Source organism: Furipterus horrens, unplaced genomic scaffold, assembly GCF_987537825.1.
Source record: "Furipterus horrens unplaced genomic scaffold, mFurHor1.1.pri manual_scaffold_10, whole genome shotgun sequence".
In the NCBI taxonomy this organism is placed as follows: Eukaryota; Metazoa; Chordata; class Mammalia; order Chiroptera; family Furipteridae; genus Furipterus; species Furipterus horrens.
In genome coordinates, this window is record NW_028327180.1 from 62537410 (window position 1) to 62552625 (window position 15216).

General features: G+C 37.4%; 1 pseudogene; it reads left to right on the forward strand.

The window, feature by feature from the left end:
* The first annotated feature begins 463 nt into the window (after positions 1-463).
* LOC150000460 (developmental pluripotency-associated protein 3-like) lies at positions 464-940 on the forward strand (annotated as a pseudogene).
* Positions 941-15216: the final 14276 nt, after the last annotated feature.

Sequence of the window (15216 nt, forward strand, 5' to 3'; positions counted from 1 at the left end):
TGTTTGGAAAAAAATGCACTAAACATAAAGAAAGCAATCATTTAGCACAGAAAGCAGAAAATGACAGATGTCAGGAAGCAGCTGCAGCCCATTCCCTGAATCAGTACAGGACAATACTTCCGTAAACATGCCGACACCGACTACTGAGTTTGCTATAAATTGTGATATGATATCACAGCTAAGCCTTTATTCCAAAGAGAAGTTTTAGGTAATATCTAAACATAACAGTGAAAGCCTATCATTTAGAAAAATTGATATATATACAAATGAACTAGGAGTTGAAAGTGATGGCCTTGAGATTTGCTCTTTCTTTCACATTTGGTTGGAGTTCGGGACTTTCTAGTGGTTTCTGGGCTATAGAGTTCTTTCTGAGCTACTTTGTAGCAATTCGAGAGTTTTGAGTATCGCCTTCTATTGAACCCTTTGGAGAATCTAGGAGTTTCAGGCTGTGGCTAGACATCCAATGGACTCCCCAAAGAAGCTTAATCCAACCTGGACCTCTGAGTCTCTTTAGATGCCCCGTGAAGAATATTCGGCTGATGCTCAAGCTGTCTCAGAACTACTAGCAAAGAACCTTGGTAACTTGACACTCAACCCTAGTAACAAACTCCCTTCCCTTCTACCAGAATGTTCACCCCAACAGCAGGATGGAGAAAAACTCTTACAGGGGCTGGGCCTGGGGCTGAGTCAAGGTATGCTCTACCAGAGGAGACGTGGGGTGAGGACATTGGCAACTGCTCAGAAAGAAAAGATGCGAAGGATGCTGCAAGTTATTAGATATCGCACCCTGTCTCTGCTTCGAAAAGACCCACAGGAGAGGAAACTTGAGATTGAATCAAGATCCAGAAAATTTAGATGTGGCTGTCATTACTGCCTATATCATGGAGACCCTTCTGACACTATTGGCATGGAGAATAATTATGACATGGAGTCAATTTAGCCATAAAACTTACCCTTGTACTTTTCGTTTCTTGCTGGTAATGTTAAGGCCATTATGCAGCAGCTTGGGAAAGTGACTATTCTAGGATAGACTGTAGACCAATATTTTGATTACCTATGATAGAAGTTCTGTGATGTCTCTTTTTTTGCATCTTTTTTTTTTGTCTACGTTGATGCTAGTGACTTATAGGAAATCTATGTAGCCTGCATTTGAATGACTTCAGTTACTTTTTTATTTGACCCAAAGAAGTCCTAATAGGTCTTGAGTGTTATCGTTGTATTGTAGAAGCCTGGTTGGTAAGATGAAACTGAACATCAAGAATTAGAAGCAAGTAACTTGTGCAGAAAGAATGTAAAAAAAAAAAAAAAAAAATTGGGTCGTTTGGTGAGTATGATTAGTCCTGGGTGTATTAACTAGATTCTCTGGTTTTCAAAAATTTGAATTATAACAAATTTTTTTATGTGCTATTTCAATTTCTAGTATCTTACTAAAATTTGAGACCTTTTAAAAATAAAAAAATAAAAGAAAGTGATGGTCTTTATAAAATGTATAGAATGGTTTGATTTATTTACTACAATTTTTTGATAAAAGTAAGAATTAATTTAAAATAAACAAAAATGGGTTATCCCATTTATATTCCCCAGAAGCAACCATTGATATCAGTGTCTATTTTATACATTCTGATGGTTACTATTAAACTTTAAATAGCATGCTTACATTGCATGTTTTGACTTATCAGAATTTAAGATGATATATTCCCCTAGAGTCAAGCCAGACCATGGAACAAAGCCATTACCAAACTTCTCAAAGATGTGATGTTGCCCTCAGATGTTCCATTGCCTTAGTGAACCAAATATGTAGAGTTTTTTTTCACATGGGTCCTGTTTCAGTACTGGCTCAGCTACTTGCTAACTGTGACATTAAGTTCTCTGAGCTTCAGTTTTCTCAGCTGTATATATGGAGATAAAAATATCTACCTCGCAGTGTTGCTTTTAAGGTTCAAAACTCTAGCACAATGCCCGAGGCATATATGAGCTCGAAAAATATTTCTTCCCCTTCCTTCTTTGCTGTCAGAAGGAAAACTGTAACATCCTGTCACTTGTTGTAACCACCTTTTACTATTTACACACACTCTACTCACAAGTCTGTGATTTTTATCTACAGTTCTCAGAAACATTAGAGGCATTAAGTAATGCCAGTGATTCCTTCCCTTATTTTTCTGGTGTCTTTTCTGGTTTTGTTTTTTATTTTCTATTTTCACTGAGAAGACAGGGAAATATGCCAAATTTGTAGTGAAGACTTTTCCTACAATTATAAAATCAGAAAATGAAGATATTGTTAGAATTTTCAGAAATTGGAAAAGCTTGTGTATATAATACATATTCTAGAAAATCACATTTTTTCCTAAGAAATGTACAGTATTAAAATTGAACATTTTAATTTCCTTGCAAATATTAACTCCAATGGAGATGTTTGTCTAAATACTATAATTAACTCATAGAGGTTTTTAAAAACCATACTCATTTAGCATAAAAAGTAGAAAAGTATAATGTAAACTATGGCCTAAAATGATGAACTACCCAGTTCTCTGTTTCTTTCACTTAGGTCTCTATTTCAGTTTCTTTTAAAACACAGATCAAGGATCAACAAATCTGGCTCACCACCTGTTTTTGTAAAGTTTCACTGGACATAGTCACACCCATTCCATTATTGTCCACAGCTGCTCTTGGGATACAATAGCAGGGTTGAGTCATTGTGACAGAAACCATCTGGTTAAAATATTTACTCCCAGGTCTTTTACAGGAAACAATTGCCAACCTCTAACATAGATCATGAGGGATGTCACAAACTACCCTATTCAAGTTAACATCACAATAGTTAAACCAACATCAGCAGGATACAGGCGTTGCTGAATAAATCTGAATTCACTGAATGAATGCCTCTGTTCAGAGTCCTTGTTTTCCTTTTTATACATGTAACACTTTGAGTCTGTGTGAGTGGTCAACTTTCTAAAGGTGAACCAAATTAGAGTTCTTCTCTAATGCTAACTAAAATTACAAATCTTATAGATGGTCTTCCAACAGACTAAAAAGTTACTTAAACATGCCCTTGCTCTTTAAATACCATATATGAAAGCACCCCTATGTTCATTTCAGCATTATTTGCAATAGCCAAGATTTGGAAGCAGCCCAAGTGCCCATCAGTAGGTGTGGGAACAAAACAGTTGTGGTCCATTTACACAATGGAATAATACTTGGCCTTAAAAAAGAAGATTTTATCCTTTGTGACAGCATGAATGGATCTGGAGAACATGCCAAGTGAAATAAGCCAGTCAGAGAAAGACAAGTACCATATGATTTCACTCATATGTGGAATCTAATGAACAAACTGAACTAACAGCAAAATAGAGACAGACTCATAGACAGAGAGTAGGATGACAACTCAGGGGGGCAGGGAGAGTTGTGAGGTGATGGATTGAGCAAAAAAGAAAAAGAACTTATGGACACAGACAACAGTGTGGTGATTTTGGAAGGAAAGGGGCTGGATGGAGGTGGAAGAGGGTATACGGGGGATAGTCGAGTCGAGTCGAGTCGGCAGCCGTCCGTCTCGAGAGACGATGGTGTAGCTTCTTAAGAGTCTATCTGCACCGCCGAGAATGGCTGTGCAGTCCGACTTGGGAGTGACACGGTATCTGTCTCCTCCCGTGTTAAATCGACATCTTGCGATGACGCTGGAGTGTCCTCTCCAGTGAAGCTGAAGCTACAGAGCCTGGGCAGGGTGATATGGAGGGTCTGCTGTTGCCCATGCAGCAGACACCCCTCTCTTCGCAGCTGAAGGGTCCAAGGGAAAGACGGAGTCAATACAGCTTGGCTTCAGGTGCGCCGCAGGAGTTGCCGGTGTTGACTACAACGTCAAACCGCCTTGGGGACTCCGGCTCCGGATTTTCTGTCAGGGTTTACTCCCTTAGCCTTTCCCCTGAAGAGGTATGCCGCAAGGCAGCGGAGGTTTTTTGGAGTCAGAGTTTTCCTTCTCTGATGTACCCTGACTGGAAGATTGAACCAGCGACACTTAGCTCGCAGGCCGACGCTCAATCCACTGAGCCATACCAGCCAGGGTTATACGGGGGATAAATGATAATGAAAAAAATACAATAAAAAATAAACTATTAAAAATAAATACTATATATGAAAACTATAAATAAATGGCTAATTCTTTGTAAAATTTCTGAAGCATACTTAATGAAAGTTCTAGAACACAACTTTCCTTTGTAGGATTACCAGAGCACTCTCTGTGACCTCAGGTGAAACACTCCACTCCCTAGGCTTCAGCTTGAGTTCTGGGGTTTCACACAAGACATAAGGCACACACTGTGAAGGCTGCAGCACTGCAGCAATAAAGTGCAGAAGTGGACCACACATACTGTTTTGTTAGAGCCAAACTCAGATAACTTAGGCAAAATGCTTATCCCATTTCCATCAATCACACCTGAAAGTTACTGGTAAGACTCCCATAAATAAAAACACTGTCACTTTGATTTTCATGGCTAAACTTGGCTTCTGGTGATTTTTTGGTAGGGACTTTTTATCCGTTGTCATTAGCTTGTCAATCTCTTGGAAATTCTAATTCCCAGTTTGATTTCTAGTTTCATAATCTCACTGATTTTAATCTCATTTTCTTCAAGTGCTTTTCCTGAAACACACCCTAAATGAATCCAAAGCACACTTGCTCTTGGATGGCTTAAGAGGTCTTTGCCTACCACCTTCTTTCTTCCTTCCCTCTCCTCTTGCCTACCTTTCCTCACATGTTGGCTAAAGTATTACTTGGAATAGATAAAATCTGTGAAGAGAAGAAATTACTTAACAAGTCAAAACCCACACCTACTACCAAGTAGAAAAAATGTCACTGGTTTTTATTTGCCAGCTGACCAGTGAATAAATGGATTCACTGATAAACTTGCAGGTTTGGATGGTCTGGAGAGAGGACCCATCACAGGTGCGGTGGAGAGCTCTGTCTGTGTTCTAAGAACCATGCAGTGGCAGCGGAAGTGAGGGCATTGCTTTCTGCTGTCCCAGTCAGTACGGCTGGCTGCAAGGATTCCTGTAGCACCTCCACCTACTATGACCTGCCCCTTCCCCTGAACCCCCACCTCTGTCACCCACTTCACACACCTCCTGATTTGTCTTCATGCATATAAATCCTACCTGCTCCTCAAACCTCTAAGTGGCATAACACTTTCTCTGATGCCTCCAGTTTGTAACACTCTCTTCCACTCCTTAGACACTAGGTATGCTAACTTATAACCTTATTTCTCTTTCTAACATGTTGTCTTATCTCCGGCATATTGTCCAATATCTTCCCCAATATTCTTAGCAACTCCCAAAATGACTCTGGTCTTTTCTCGACACATGAATCCTCCCTGGCTCCTGTTCACTCCCCTCTGGCAGGGGAAGCAGGGTCACATGATTGACAGCCCAACAGAAATCAAGTGAAATTGCAGAAGCTAAGCTCACAAAGGGAAAAAGGATGTAAAGTCAGGCAAAAATGTCAAATGTTAATGACACAAATTAACTTCTAATATTAAGAAGATAAATCTTTCAGTATTCAAAGTAAAATAACCAGAAGAATGAACTCAGCGGATTTTAATGCAGATTCTTCAAAAACATGAGTTAAATTATCAGGCAACCAAGGAATTGGTTCAAATAATTGGTGGCTTTTTGAGAGATGAGCAAGTATGAAAATAACGTGATTTCTGGTTGTCCATAGTTTACCTGCCAAGTAGTATGTGACATTTAACCATCTGTGGAGCCCTCTACTACCCAGATTCCCTTCTCACCTATGATCTCCAACCAGAGGCTGAGCAGTAAGGCAAAATTTAAAGATGGAATGAGAATTCTAAAATCCTTTCCCCCTTATTATTAGTTTTCTACTGTTGCTGCAAAAAAAAAAAAAAAAAAAAAAAATTACCATAAATTTAATGGCTTAAAACAGCACAAACTTGTTGTTTTGTATTTCTGGAGCTCAGAAGTCTGAAACAGGTCTCATTGGGCTACAAATCAAGGTGTCAACAAAACCTATTCCTTTGTGGAGATTCTAGGGGAGAACCAGTTTCCTTGTCTTTCCAGTTTCTAGAGGCCGCCTGCATTCCTCAGTCTGTGGCTCCTTCCTTCCTGTACAAGGTCAGCAGCCTCTACAAATCTCTCTCTGACTCTGATACCCAGTCCCCCGCCTACCTCTTCATTTGGGAGGGATCTTGTGATTACATCGGGTCTACCTGCAGAATCTAGAACCATGTCCCCATCTCAAGGTCCTTAATTTAATCACATGTGCAAAACCCATTTTGCCAAATAAGGTGACATATTTTAGGTAGGTTCTGAAGTTAGGATATGAATATTGGGGAGGGGGGCATGTTTCTGCCTCCTGTACCCATCACTCAGATTCATTTTTCTGTTTGCATTTTTGGGCAAATTTTAAAGTGTGTGTGTGTGTGTGTGTGCGCGTGCGCGTGCACAAGTGCAATTGTTGTTAAAGAGGGGAAGAGGAGGGGACACAAAGGGCTGACTGTGCTTCATAGGAGAGTTCTTAGGGTATTCTAAAGCAGAGTTGTAACAGAATAATTCTTGCTATAGCCCTCTATGAATAAAACATCTAATTTGAACATCCAGGAGGAAGTTATTGGAGTGCACTTGAGATAAAGTGGGTTTTCCAAGTAAGAATTCTTGGGGAGAGGGAGACACTGTGAATGAGCTAGACACACAGGCAATAGACATATGTATGGGGCTGATAAACTCAGAATCCAAACAGACACTGGGCAAAATCTTTCTTGAGATGAAAACTTTAAAAATCCAAAACACTAATTCAAAAAGATATATGCACCCCTGTGTTCATTGCAGCATTATTTCCAAGATATGGAAGCTACCTAAGTGTCCATTAATAGACTAGTGAATAAAGAAGATGTAGTATATTACACAATGGAATGTTATTCAACCTTTAAAAAAAAATGAAATCTTGCCATTTGTGACAGCATGGATGGACCTGGAGGCTATTATGCTAAGCGAAATAAGTCAAACAGAGAAAGACAAGTACCATATGATTGTACTTATAAGCAAAATCTAAAAAAACAAAATAAACAGAGAAAGCAGAAGCAAATTGATGGTTGCCATATGGAAGAGGAAGGGGTAAAAAAGATGAAAGGGATAAAGCTGTACAAATTGTCAGTTTCAAAATAAGGAGATACAGAGAATATAATCAATAATATTATAATAACTGTGCATGCTGTCAGATGGATGCTAGATTTATCAGGATGATCTCTTCATAAGAGATATAAATATCTGACCGCTATGCTGTACACCTGAAACTAATATAATATTGGATGTCAACAGTAACTGGAAAACAAATTAATTTTTTTTAAATCCCTAATGAAGGACTAGAAAACATGGTTTCATAGAAGAGGCAGCCTTGAATTGGATATAAGGGAGAAAGGACCTGAATTCTTTTTAAAATGGTATTGTTCCTTTAAGAGCATGGTCTCTTACATAAACATAGAGCAATTAGGTAATGCTCAGAAGTCTGAAAGTAGACATTTTTTTTGCTTGCTAAAAGTGACTGCACGCACAAGGGAGTCTGATTAAGCTGGTTGTGATAGGAAGATCTACCTCCACTTCGTGCCAGGACTGTGGAAGGGCAGAGTCTGAAAACCTAGAACAACCTAGAACAGCATCTCAAAGTAAGTCAGAACCATAAAGGCAGTTTACACCTGGAGCGGCTGCCAGCTTCATCTTCTTAAATGACCAGCCCTTCCATGTGCTGTCTGAGCCTGCAGGCTTCAATGGAGCAAGAATGATATCTATTTTTGTTCTTTTAATAATTTTTACATAGCAAAACAGTACAATATAAGCACTCAGATTTTTTCTTTTTGCTAAAAGGTGATTGTTTATTTAACATTTTAATATTAGAAAGAAACATTCAAAAGCTCTTAAAGTGCTGTTGAATATTTAGGATATGGTCTTGGCTTACTGATGTGAGACATGCCCATAAAGTACATGGAAATTTACCTTCACATCCTTGTGTATATTAAACAGAGCTACTACACACCAGTTAGAATGAGGGAAATGTGTTATCCTAACCAACACACTCTATAGACACATACTGAGAATTGAAAACTTTCCCAGCCTCCAGACACTGGCAGTTAGGGAGGCAAGTCGTGCATCAGAAATAGAAGGAAGGCTGGATGAACTGCCTGTGAAACTTACTCAGCTGCCCAAGGGTCCCTGTTAGGTCCCTTCTTCCTGAGCTTGATCAAATAGCCGCTAAAAGCAATAAGGAGGTTTCTTATCAGAAGGTTAAGAGAAAAGAAAATATAAACCTCAGAGTCTCCTCACATTCAGCACAGTCCTGCATTTGGCAGGTGCCAGGCAGCATACCACTCACGTTTTCTTTCTTTCCTTTATTAGACTCTTGGCTCCGTAGCTGCACTAAGCTTCAGGAACGGTGAAAATGTTCCTTGCAGCCAAATCTTGTTCTCTGGGAGGAGAGACCACAGGCAGGCAAGCTCTGGGTTATGGAAAGGGCTATATTTTAAGTGTTCAATGGAATATAAATAGTTTAGTACTTGGAATTAATTCTCATAGAAGCCATGCTGTGAATGAGATTGTTCCCTTTGTAAGTTTGCCAAAGTCTTTTAGCCTATCTTGTTCTAAAAGTGTGGTTTCAGTGGCACTATTTTAATGACAGTTATCTACCACTCAACTTTTTTTGAATATCATTTTTTTCTTTCACCCGGTTGCAGAGGTATAAGATGATATAAAGTTTATAGTGTCTGGAATTATTTTCCCACCCTGCTAATAGACTGTTATTGCCAAGGAAGATGATCACAACAGCAAGAAGTGAATACCTTTTTATCTATACCTAGGCCTTTATCTATTTATCTAGATATCCAGAGTCTCAACTCAAGACTCTGGAAATACAAATGTACTCAAGTCCACATCCCACCCCACCTTTTTCCTTTTCTTTCTCAGCAGTGACTACCTATGAGCGGAATGGGAGAGTTACTACCAGATACTATAAACTTTGTATGGCCCAGTAGCTCCCTAACCACACAAAAGAAAACAACTATCAATCAACTCTTTCAGAGGTCCCACCAAGCTGGAAGCCAGAAGATTAAGGGCAACATGGTTAGAACTATGTAACATTTAATAATATCTTAAAGTACTGATTGACATTTAAAAACTGGATTGAGCTCTGGCCAGGTTGTTCAGTGGTGGGAGTGTCCTACTCGTATACACCAAAAGGTTACAGGTCCGATCCCTGGTCAGGGCGTGTACAAAAGGCAACAGACTGATATTTCTCTGTCTGTCTGTCTGTCTGTCTCTCCCCCTTCCTTCCTCTCTCTAAAATCAATAAAAACATATGCTTGGGTGAGGGGTAGAAAATAATAAAAATTGGATTGAACTCATATACAAACCTAATGTCTATCTTCTCTTAAGGACCTGGAAGTTTGGCAATCCCAAGCCCATGTTTTGAATGCTTTTTGATATTAGGGTGGCCTCTGACCATCCCTGAATGTCACTGTGCTTCTTCTCCATGGTGGTGGCTGCCATCTGCTCCACTGATCCCCCTCCTTCTGCAGCAGGCAGTGTTCCCTGCATTTGCATGAACAGACTTCTCCCTGGATGGATTTGATTTGCCAGCCCGGTTCTCTTCGTTCTGAGTCAGAAAGTAAGTGGTAGTTCCTCTCAAAGAGGAAGTGGGGAACTGGTTTCAGAGTTCTGCCCCCATCCCCAGGCACCCCATTTCCAGGAGTGCGTGTACTTGGAATGTCTTCTACTGCCTGACTTGACTGCAGTAAAACTTGAAAACAACTTTGCATCTTTATTGGGCTTGTAAGCAAATGGGAGAAACATTTGAGAAACTGGCACACCGTACTCTTGCTTATTTTATAAATAAGGGACTCAGATTATTGGAAAACGTTTTCTCTGTATATCTGACACATGTACACTTTTAAAAGGTTTTTTAAAATCTTTTGAAAATGAAAGAAAGCATACAGATGATTATATCTAACCCCAAATGTGGTTTGCAGTGGCATTAGGCCTCATGTTGTCCATCACACCTCCCCAGGCTGGTCTAAGCCATTGCTGCTTGCCACACAAGCAAATACCCAAAGGAAGCTTACTGCTTCCCCTCTTCAAAGCTGCTTAGCATTCTAAGACTCCCACACACAGGAATCCCGGGCTCTCTCCTTAAATGGTGTTTAAACCATTCAAATGAAAAGTAAGTTCTCCTCCTTGTCAAACCCCCAGAATTCCCTCTTAAGGCAACCACTCATTCTACCCTTATTAAAGCTTTTCTTTTTTAATTAAATGCAGGACCAAGAAATTACTGGCACAACAACTCAGAGGTAATAAAATTGTAGTTTCTATCTGCAGTTGTTATAATACTTCCTATAAACTTTCACCAGCTAGGTATTCAGGTGGAGGGCAGGTAATCTAAACTGGATTTTTAGGCTGAATTCCCTAATGTGAACAATCTTTTCCAGTATTTCAGACTATTGAATAAAAGCTCAGTCTCTTAGCTATCATGTGCTTTGTCCTTGGATTCCTCAAGATGTTGCCTAAGTTTTGTCATGATAGGGAGGTTAAGGTGTTGGCCATGTGTATTGTTGAATGGAGACATTGAAACAAGGCCAGCCCTTTACCCAGGTGACTACTGTCACCTGCTGCTGTGCAATTATTCCCATAGATTCTAATTGATTCAGTAGATAGGTATTACTAACTATATAAAACACACCAGACACTTGTGTGGGCACTGGGCTGAAGTGGTAAACAAAACCAAAGATCCTAACTTTCAGAAGATACATTCTAGCCAAACAATAAACAAATGAATAAAAGATCATTCATGTAATTAGTTGAAATCCAATAGAGGAAAAAGAAGTAGAGGAGGCAAAGAGGAGGTGCCATTATTAAAAGGTCATCAGGGAAGGTCCCTACTGGGAAGATGATGTTACAGTGCAGATGTGAAGCCATGTGCCACACAATTAGCTAGAGAAGGTATAAGAAGTAAGGTGCGTAGGCCACCCCTGATCCCTCACCTATTTTTTGTACATCCCCAAGCTAAGAATGGTTTTTACATCTCTTAATTATTAAAAGAATCAAAAGCATATTTTGTTACCACCTGAAAATAATATTAAAATTCCAATTTCAGTGTTTATAAATCAAGTTTTCTTCAAACCCAGTCACGTCCCTTTGTGTATTGTCTTTGGCTGCTTTCACAAAACAATTGCGAAAGTGAGTAGTTGCAACAGAGATCTGGTCTGCAAAGTTGAACATGTTAATTCTTAGGCTTTTTACAGAAAAAGCTTGCTGACCTCTAACCTAGAGCATGAGGATCCCAGGACAGCACCTCCCATTTTCATTTTTATGATTTTTTTAGTACCTACAGACTTGCAATTTAGATTTTTATATCAGATTTTACATTTTGCTGTTTACCTATTAACTGAATTAAATGATTTGCATTGAATTAAGACCTCTTTGATATTAATATAATGATCCATAACTTCATTTTGGTTACATTGAATGGATGATGTCTTTGCACATCCTAACTTTGATTCTTTCTAATTCATTAATCAATTCCCTACAGCCAAAGAGACTATAAAATCACCAAAGCTGAGCTAGTTGAGTTTACACCTGGTTGTGATGGAGGGGACCACACATCATGAGGAACAACCTTAGTAAGAGGTTGTTATAGAACTTGGGATTATGTTAGGTGATTTGGAAGCAGGCTCAGGAAAGTAGGGCTTGATGAAGGATTACTTGATGTCATAAAGTGGGGACAATTTTATGATTTTATCTTTAAAATTCTTAGCTGTGATATGCAAAGAATGAAACAAGGCTAACCAACAATCAGTAAAATAACAGTCACTCCTATTAACCATATTAATCATGAGAGAGGTGTAGCTGAGAATGTTTGTGGTTAGGGCAATCTTTTCTTTGTTTTTTATATGTGTTCAGACATTACTATAGAGCGGTTTTGTTTGTTTTGATCCATTCTGATAACAGAGAGACTTTCCGATGCTGGTATTCTGTGAAATTGTTACATTAGTAGAAGAATACTGTGGACTACTTATAAGAAGTAGGCCAGATCCTCCTAGCAACACTAAGGTCTAGAGGATATAAAAAAAGAAGGCAATGAAAAAAAAAAAAAAAAAAAGAAGGCAATGAAGAGTTTTTTATTCAAACTATTCTTCAAAAATGGAAACATATATTTCCAAATAATCAAAGACTAAGAGAATTCATTGCTAGCAAACCTGTCTTATGAGAAATACTAAAGGAAATTCTTTGGGCAAAAAGGATATGACATCAGACTAAAAATTAAATCCACATGAAGAAATGAAGAGCACCACTAAAGGTTATTACTTAAAAATAAAAGAAAATCTGAATATATTTTTCTCTTTTCTTCTCTTGACTAATTTAAAGTACATAAAACAAATGCAAAACTTTTTATAACTTCTATTATATAATATCTAAGGATGTAATGTATGACAATAATAGCACAAAGAAAAAGAGTCATATTAGAGCAAAATTAATTTATGGGAATTAAATTAGCATTAATCTAAAGCAGATTATTTTAAAGTAAAATGTACATTGTAATAGCTAAGAAACTATTCAAAAAAATTTTTTAAGGAATTGAAGTGATATCCTCACAAAAATCTATTTAAAGCTAAACAAGGCAGTAAAGGAGGAAGAAGGAATAGTAAATAGCAAAATGGCTGATTTAAATCCAATCATATTAATAATTGCACTAAATGTAAATGTACTTAACCCCCTAATATAAAGATCTAAAAATAGAGATTGGCAAGTTTATATACATATATATGAAATGATATCCATAAGATACAAACCTTAGTTTTAACAACACAAAGAAGCTAAAAGTAAAAGAATGAGGAGAGCTATATTAGGTAAATAATAACCATAAGAGCCATAAAAGAGCTGGAAAGACTATATCACTATCAAAAAAGAACATTTTCAAGTAAAAAAAAAGATATATTGATCAATTCAATAGAAAAATGTACAATACATAAACAGATATGTACCTAAAAATAAGACCCCAAAATACATTAAATTTAAAAATGACAACTGAAGGGAAAGAAATTTCAACAATTAGAAATCTCAACACCACACTTTCACAATGAAAAGAGCAACTAGACAGAAAATCAGCAGAGACATAGACCTGGGCAACACTGGCAACAACTGGCACTTTGTCCGCTACACAGCAGCACACAGATTCTTTGCAAGTGTAGACAGAACATTCTCCAGAATAAACTACAGTATATCCTAGGCTGTAGTCATGCCTTCACAAATTTAAAAGAATTAAAACCATATGAAGCACATGATTACAAATTAACAACAGAAGGAAATTTGAGGATTCATGAATGTTAAAAATTAAACAATATACTTCTAAATAACCCGTTATGTTTTTATTAATATGAAATACCCAGAAAAGGCAACTCGATAGAGATAGATGGTAGACTAGTGATTGCCTGGAGCTGGGAGCAAGAACCAGTATTTACTGCAAATGAACATCAGGAATCTTTACAGGTGATAGAAATGTTGTCGAACTAGACGTGGTGATGGTTGTGTACTTATATAAACTTACAAAATAATCATTGAATTGTACCTTAAAATGGGAGAATTTTATGGTAAGTCATACATGTGTGGTATGTAACACTCCCAAATAACCAGCAGTTTAGAGAAGAAATCAAAAGAAAATTAGAAAGTACTTTTCTCTGAATGAACATAAAATGACAACATGTGGCCAGAATGACCAAGAAAAAAAAAAAGACATTTACTAAGATCAGAAATGAGGCATATGACACCAGGACATATTTCACAGATATTTAAAGGATAAGAAAATCATCTTAAAAACTTTATAAAAATAAATTCAAAACTCAGATGAAATGGACAGACTCCTTGAAATATACACACAAACCCCCAACCTAGGTATGTTCCCAGATCCTTTAGCTCATTAAAGACAAAATAACCTAAATAGCTATATATATTAAATAAATTTAATTGCAATTAAAAACCATCCTACTTTGAAAATTCCATACCTAGGTTGTTTTAATAGTAAATTCTTTCAAACATTTAAGGAAGAATTAATGCCAATTCTATATAAAACCTTTTTTAAAATTGAAGAATAGGGAATACTTTCCAACTTATTCTATGAAGCCTTGATCCCAACCAGACAAAGACGTTGCAGAAAAAGGCAGACCAATATCTCTCACGAATATAAGTGCAAAGATTTTTTTAATTTTCATATAAAATTTATATAAGAAGATAGCAATCATGACGAAGCTGAGTTTTTTTAGGAATGTCAGGCTGACTTAATATTCAGAAATCGACACATGTAATTCTTATATTTACAAACTGAAAAGAGAAAAAAATATGTTATCTCAATAGATGTGCAAAAAAGTATTTGAAAATATCCAACCTCTCTCCCAAACTGTGAAATTTCATCAGATTAGAAATAAAATTTTGACATGATAAAGCACCTTAAACCTACTCTAACCATGAGAAAACCACAAGACAAGCTAAAATGAAAGCGATTATATCAAATACCTGAGCAGTACTCCTCAAAAATGTCAAAGTCATCAAAAACAAGAAATGCTTGGGAAACAGTTATGTCTCTGTAGACTCCTTTGGGCTATAACAATTACATTTGATGTGGTATTTTGGATTGGATCCTGGAAAAAGACATTAAAGACTTTAGTCAATTTTAAAAAGGAACAAAATACTGAAACATGCAACAACATAGGTGACTTAAAAGTGTGATGCTAAGTGAAGGAAATCAGGCAAAAAAAGAATATATGTTGCATACTGTTACAATATTGAGAACAGTTGCCTAACACAGTTGTGAGGTTATGGTGTCAGGCAAGTCTTCCCAGCCCCTAAAGGAGATTTTACTGTTTCATCTTTTTATGTTTAATGGGAGGTCAGCTTGTTCCAGAGAGACCTTCCATGCTCTTTACAAAAAAAAAACTGGAAAAACTAAGTAATAATTTTTAACTTATTTTACTGAACTTATTGGGGTGACATTGGTGAATAAAATTAAATAGGTTTCAGGTGTACAATTCTATGATGCATCATCTGTATATTACACTGTGTGCTCACCATCCTAAGTCAAGTCTCCTTCCATCACCATTTATTCTCCTTTACCCTCTTCTACTTCCTCCCACCCCCTTTCCCTCTGGTAATCACCATACTGTTGTCTGTGTCTATGGGTTA